At 30.8% G+C, this 7,372-nt stretch overlaps 1 long non-coding RNA gene across 1 annotated transcript; it reads right to left on the reverse strand.

Moving 5' to 3' along the window:
* Window positions 1-900: 900 nt before the first annotated feature.
* On the reverse strand, window positions 901-2,000 carry LOC107900347 (uncharacterized). The gene is made up of 2 exons (XR_001684908.2): window positions 1,461-2,000; window positions 901-1,149 (listed from the first exon to the last, which is right to left on the reverse strand). It is a non-coding gene; the product is annotated as an uncharacterized lncRNA (long non-coding RNA).
* Between the last annotated feature and the right edge of the window lie 5,372 nt (window positions 2,001-7,372).

A 7,372-nucleotide genomic window follows, 5' to 3' on the forward strand; every position in this document is an offset into this window, starting at 1 on the left:
TGAGAATTAGTAAATTTGAGCTTGACTAAGCATGATGTTTTAAGTATGTAAAATATGATATGAGGTTACCATGATCTTGTATTGTTTGTGGATGATTGAATGTTCAAATGTGCCATGTTAATGGTCAATAAAAGTAAGCATGTGAGTTTGTTTTTGAGGGTGGCAATTGGCTTGGAAAATAGCCTAAAAATTGTGCGCACGGGCCGTGTGTCCCCTGCATCATGTACTTTAGTTTCGAATTGGCCACACGGGATGTGACACAGCCATGTGTCTCAGCTGTGTGAGGGACACGGCCTGAAGGCACGAGCGTGTGTCTTGGCCGTGTGCCCTTATTTTTGTGATGACGTCATAAACAAAGAGTTACATGGGCTGAGGATACGAGCGTGTCCCGAGCCACACGGGCGTGTGACCCTATTTCATGATGAAATTTTCTAAGTTTTCTAAAAGTTTCCAAAGTTTTCGGTTTAGGGCTCCTTTAGATGCCCAATTACTTCCAGTAAAGCACGTTTACTCTTGATTTTGGTGCAATCGCACCACATATACCCTTTTGGATGACAACAAATTTGGCCAGCAAAAGATCTTCCAATGCACTGGTGAGGAAGTTTTAGACTGGAGTGTCAAACACCAGTAAACAAAACGCAACAATAGTGGGTAATAGTTTTACCACTTTATCCTTAATATGGGTGTGAAAATAAGACTTTTGGGTATCCAAATAAGTAAATTACAAATGTTATTATTATATAGTAATTAAATAAATTTTATTCTTTTATATATATTGATGTAGTAAATATATAAATTTATCATAAAATATATAAATTATATGTTTATTTTCATAATTATTTTAACATTTACTATAAATATTGTAACAGACCCATTTTGCCCGGCCCGAGCCCAAACCAATAAAAAACAAAAATATAAAATAAAGTCCCAAAATCATCAAGTCCATATACAATAAATCATTAGCCCAAATAAAAACCCAAATACAAGGCCCAAATCTTGCATGCCCAAAACTACAACCCAACCCAAAAACATGGCCCAAAACATAAAACAACAAGAGAAACCCTAGTAACTTAGGATGCCATGCCTCCATGTGCGCCAGCGGCACGCACGACGCCCAAGATTCAGCCCCCATTTCACCCAAATGACCGTCTACAGCACCGTTGAAACGAAAAAGGAAACAAGGTAAGACAACAGAACAAAAAGGCAGCAAAGGATGAGAAGCAGAAACAAAGCAAAACAGTAGCAAGAATAGACTAAAACATTTATATTCAGCAATATAGCCACAAACACGAAACATTGTAACCCACAGACGATTAAGCAATAAAAAAAAACAAAAAGGTTGAATTTCATTCTCTCGTCTTTTTATTTTCGTTTCTTTATTTTTTTATCTTTTATTTTTTTTATTTTTCTTAAATCAGTTTTGAAACAAAAAATAAAGAGGAAGAGAAAAGAGGACTTACTTGAAACTCGGAGTCGCGACGTCGGAACCCCTGCTTCGTCGTTGGGATCGACTTCCAAAGGGGAAAAAGGGGGTCTCTTCTCTCGTGCTTTTGGGGTTAAGAGAACACAGCCTTCGGGTACTTCAAAATAGGGGTAAAAAAACCCTGTTCACGCGACCCCAACCACCGCCCATGGTGGACCGACGATGGCGGCGATGATGGGCTAGTATAAATCCTAGCAGAGGAAATAGGGATCGGGGGAGTGTTTCTGTTTTCTTAGTAAAGAAAGAAGAATGATTTTTTTTTAAGATGGTTAAAATGGCAAAGCAAAAACAACGTCGTTTTGCAACAAGGAGACCAGCGTTGAAACGGCGCCGTATCGGGCCATCCATGCATGACCCGACCCACTCCAGGGGGCCGCGCGTTTCAGATCATTGGGTTATTTTCCACTTTGATCCCTCCGCTCCTCTGCGATTATCGACTTGATCCTTTTCTTCCTTTTTTCGTTTTTTTAATTTTGCCCCAGGTTTTTTGTGTCTGATTCATTTCAGTCCTGCATGAAACGATGCGCAAAGGACTTGAGGAATAATTTCCCGATCAGTCCTCAAACCTTGCCCTTTTTATTTTCGACCCCGTATTTTTATTCTGTTTTAGTTTTTATCTCTAATTTCATTTTTATTTCAATTTAGCCTATAATCAGTTCGATTTTAATCCTTTTATTATTGATTTATTTATTCATTTTTCATATACATTATTTTTTTATTTTATTTTTTGTTTTGTTTCTCTTTTGTACATATATATATTTTTAAATTGTCTTACGAACTATGTATTTAAATTTGTTTTTACTAATTGTATATAACTCACTATTTTAAGATTCATTTGATATTTTATGTGTGGATTCACTTTAATGTTTTTGCTTCGTTTTTATTTGTACAATTATTTTGAAGTATTTTTGTCATATTATGTTAACGTTTTGTGCAATATCTTGTTTAAATATTTTATATATACTTATACATGCATTATTTCAATGGAGTCTTTTGTTCATAGTAATTTTAATATCCTTTTGGTTTTCTCCATGTGTGTGTTAAACCTTTTTAATAATCTTACTTTGTTTTTATAAAAATTATTATTTTGAAGTTCATTTTTACATCATATTATTTTAATTATTTATATAATATTCCATTCAAATGTTCTTATGTTTGTACATGTATGATCTATAGTAAAACTAGTTTAATCCTATATACATATTTAATCCCATGTTATTCTCGCATATATATATTTTTTTTAAAATTTATTTATGTATACATATGTTTTTAAACCTATTATATGTATAAGTGTTTCCTAATCTCACATTTTATAATATATTTCTACTCTCCTTTTATATTCTATGTATATTATTAATCTCATTTTATTTTGCATACGTAATTTCTCTCAAATTTATTTACATAGTATGTATTGATGTTATTTAAAAAAAAATCTCACATGTCTTATGTTTTTTTTTACATTATTATTATACGTGTATATATATATATTGGTATTTATATTTGACCTATACATCACTAAATTCGTGTGTTTATATATATAGTTTTTATTATATACATGATTATGTTTTTTTTTCACCCGTTACATATATGACTTATGGAAAAATTAATTTAGTCTTATATACATTATTAATTTCATGCAATTTTTTACAATTAACAATTTCCAAATCTATATATATATGTATGTGTGTGTGTTTTGTGAACCTATTATGTATATTTCTTAAATTATATTTTATTATGTATTCTTGCTATATTTTCATATTCTATATATTATTAAATTTTTCTTTATTGAGTGTATTTTAATAAATATTTTTACATGCATATATCATTTGGCTTAAAAGTTTTCATTCTATAACGCATATTTTAATGAATGCTTAGATATCTTTAGTTCGTTTTTACAAATAGCTTCAAATTCAATAATTCAATTATAATATACCATGTGTTCATCCTTTTAAATTCGTCTTATACATATTTTTTTAACTTTCATTTTGTTTTGCATATTTTACATATGATTGTGTTGTATTAGGTTGCGTATATTATTGTCGTATATTATTTTCGTCTTGTATTACTATTATATTAATTATTCTTCATTCATGCTTAGGAAATTGATAATGTTTTTAGATTGGTTGGATTTAATCGTTTATTTTGTTTAGTTGATTAAATGAACTATATTATCTTCATTCATCCATCATAGTATTTCATACATGCATGTTATCCCATGTTTTGATGTTTCCTTTCGGTCTACGAATATCACTTTATACTTTCCAAATCTTTAAAACTAATTATTCCATTTTATTTCAAGTCAAATTAATGCGTTTCAAGCTTGTTTTATAATTACTCGTTTAAAAATCCCTTAAAACGAAGGCAATGTTTGATGTTTGGAAATTCGGAAAATTGTGTCCTACCGTGCTGGGTTTCGATTTCCCGTTTGTTCAAAATAATCGAACCTTCCTTTAGAATTTCATTGGTGTTTTTTCTAAATTCCAAAACAAGGCAATGTTTGATGCTTGGAAATTCAGGGAACCGTGCCCTATCGTGTTGGGTTTCGATTTCTCGTTTGTTCAAAATAATCAAATATTCCTTTAGAATTCCATTCGTATTCTTTAAATTCTAAAACGAGGCAATGTTCAATGTTTGGAAGTTCGAGGAATCGTGCTCTACCGTGCTGGGTTTCGGTTTTCCGTTGGACTAAATAATTAGGCATCCTGTTGTAATTTTCAATGTATGAATTTTTGGAAATCAAAATTTATCAAGTTCTCGAGGGAATAAAGGATCGTGTCCTATCGTGTTGGATATGATGCTGCATTCCTTTGAAACAAGAAAATTTTGACGGCCAACTTGAGCTAATCAAATGTTTTCAAAGGAATCATATTTCAAAAAAGATAGTTTTAAATCTTAGACATAAGAGCAGTATTTAATTAATTCGGTACCAATTTTGGGTGTTACGAGGGTGCTAATCCTTCCTCGTACATAACCGACTCCCGAACACATTTTCTCGAATCTCGTAGACCAAAATCGTCGTTTTAGTAAAATAAAATATTTTATTAAAATAATCAAATTACAAAGTGATCCGATCACACCTTATAAAAAAGGATTGGTGGCGACTCTACGTTTTGTTTTCATCAAAAGTCGATCCCCGTTTTTCAAAAAAATGGTTTCGACAAATATATTTTAAAATAAATATATAAATAAAAGTTAATTATAAATAAGTAGATATATGAACTTTATGTAATGTAATTGTTTATTAATAAAATTTTTGTTTTAATATAAATAAAAAATTAATATATATTATTTAATATGGAATAATATTTATTTTACATATATAATTTAATTTAATTTAATGTAATGTCTTTAATAGTCATTTTTTATTTTCATCTCACCACTACAGTTGTGTTTGAATCCAAACACACACCCCACCGCTGTTTCTAATCTCACCGTTACAGTAGCCAATCTCACCGCCACAATAAATAATCTCACCGCTACCACTGTTTTTAACCTTATCGGAGGTAAACGCATCGCCCATCCAAACTAAGCCTTAGTCCCGAACCACCCCCGATGTATGTTTTTGGCCTTGTAGGCCCGTATAAGGGATGTTATGCATGTGTATGAAAAGTTTTAATTTGGATGAAATTTTATTGCCTGGTTTTCTATGAATGTTTTGATGTAAATTCGGTAATGCATCGAACCCTATTCCGACGTTGGATACGGGTAAGGAGTGTTACATTTAACTTGAAAGAAATTTTAATTAATCAACCTAGAGTCAGTTACTCTTATTCTTGAAGAGAGATATTAGCATAATTTAGGGATTTATGTAGATCAAGATACTAAGTGAAGAAATTGCGTAATCTAGATTGATAATGACAAATGAAGTCTACGTGAATTCTTTCCTAGGTATTGTTTTGCTTCTTGGTTGTTAATCATTTGTTTTCCTATTTTGTTCTTGGTCGTGTTCGTTAGTTAATTAAATTAGTTAATTTTAATTTTATTTTATCACTCGAATTTACCGGTTAAATAATAGAAAGATAGTAATCACTAGTACTTTTAGTCTTTGTGGGAACAATATCTTTGCTCACCGTAGTTAATTTTAGTACTTTATTTATCGGTTAAATAATAGGTGCACTTGCCTTAGTGAATTTTTTAGTTGGTTTCGTGGACATCAACAAAACAAACTGAGCATTTATACTACAGTTGATTTGTTTTGCAAGAAAAATATAAAGATTTATAGAAAACTATGCTTTATATGTCCAGAAAGCAAATATCCAATGCTTTATTCAGAAACTATGTTTCAGTAAAACATTCTATTATAGTAAAACTTAATGTTCAATTCAATTTTAGTAGTACTATGCAGCATGACAGAATAAATACTTTGTTCTACAATTTCAAATCCATGATATAGACATTCATAAGTAGAATAAATGAATCACTTTGATATTATATTGGCTGAATGATAGAGATCTCAAAGCCTCAGTTCAGTAATAACTCAAAGTCAACTGTTAGAGAAGAATCAAAAAAGAAAAAACTGATGATAAACTCTCAGTACAATAGGAAAACAGAGAAGGGAGATGGAAGATGGAAGATGTTAGTATTTATAAAACCTTGGAATTGAAATCTTATTCACTGTACAACAATTACACTTTGGGTCTAAACCTAACAACAATGTCCATGTGCAAATGGCATGAAAATATAAAACTGATGATCTACAAAAAAGGTAAATGGAATGAAAAATATAGATAAAAAAAACAAAAAAACATGAAAATGACATGTAAATTTTTTTAAATAAACTTTGGAATTGTGAAAATCTCAAATTTTATATTTGAAAAAAGAAAAACAATGACATAAATAGATAAAAAAGGTATGAAAAAAGAAGAAAAATAAAAAAAAGGAGTTGCTAGATTTTGAAGCAAGAAGGCTCGTGCAAAATGAAGAAGATAGCCTAGGTCACTTGAGGAGTTACCATCGTCCCAAAGAATAACTCACCTTTTTCTTTAATAATATCAACTTTGATAGAAGTGTCTATAATTACGTACAAATTATTCACAAAATATCAACTTCAATCCAATGCCAAAATTTAGCTAGAAATCTAATCATAGCAAATATCTTCCTTTTCTAAAAATTCCAGACTGTTGATCCAAAGGAAGAATATATGCAAACCTATCTCTAACTCGAAAAAAGAAAAAAGGAAAGAAAAAAAAAGCTCAAAATCACATTTCAAGACTATTGCTTATTGATAACAAAATTTAAAATATAAGTGAAACTTAAAAGAAAATGATTATCCATGGTAATCAACCTCCTTTGTGAAATCAGTGATTTGAGCTTCTAAGCTAAAAATTATTGACGATTATGATTCTTTGTACGATATAGAGAGAGAAAAGAACGAAAGGAGAAAAAAAGAAGAAGAGAGAAAGTGGAAATAGTGGATAAGGGAGTGTGGCTTACGGTTGTAGCAAGTTAAAATTTGGGCATGCAAGAGCTGACATTGCTAAGAATTAAGTAGCATCCATTGACGATCCTTATTCAAATAATAAAAATCATGAAACAAATCCTCATTGTTGAGAAGGGACCAATGTTTACCTATTAGAGATTTGATTTTGGGGAATTGGAAATGGTTAAATAGGGTAGAGGGATTTGATTTTGGGGGGAATTGGAAATGGATTGGTGGCAAATAGGAAAACAATTTAGCTTTTAGGAAGGGGAAAATCTAAAATGACGTAGTTCAAAAAGGTTGGGATAAATCATGAGTAGACAAAGGCAACACAAAAAAGGTTAGGTTAGATAAAATATTTGCCAACATATAAAAAAGGTTGGTATAGGTTAATATTTTCCTAACTCTTCTTAAAAGTCGGGATATAATCAGATTTTGCCAACACCCAAAAAAGTTGCTTAAAGGTACAA

Source organism: Gossypium hirsutum, chromosome A11, assembly GCF_007990345.1.
Source record: "Gossypium hirsutum isolate 1008001.06 chromosome A11, Gossypium_hirsutum_v2.1, whole genome shotgun sequence".
NCBI lineage: Eukaryota > Viridiplantae > Streptophyta > Magnoliopsida > Malvales > Malvaceae > Gossypium > Gossypium hirsutum.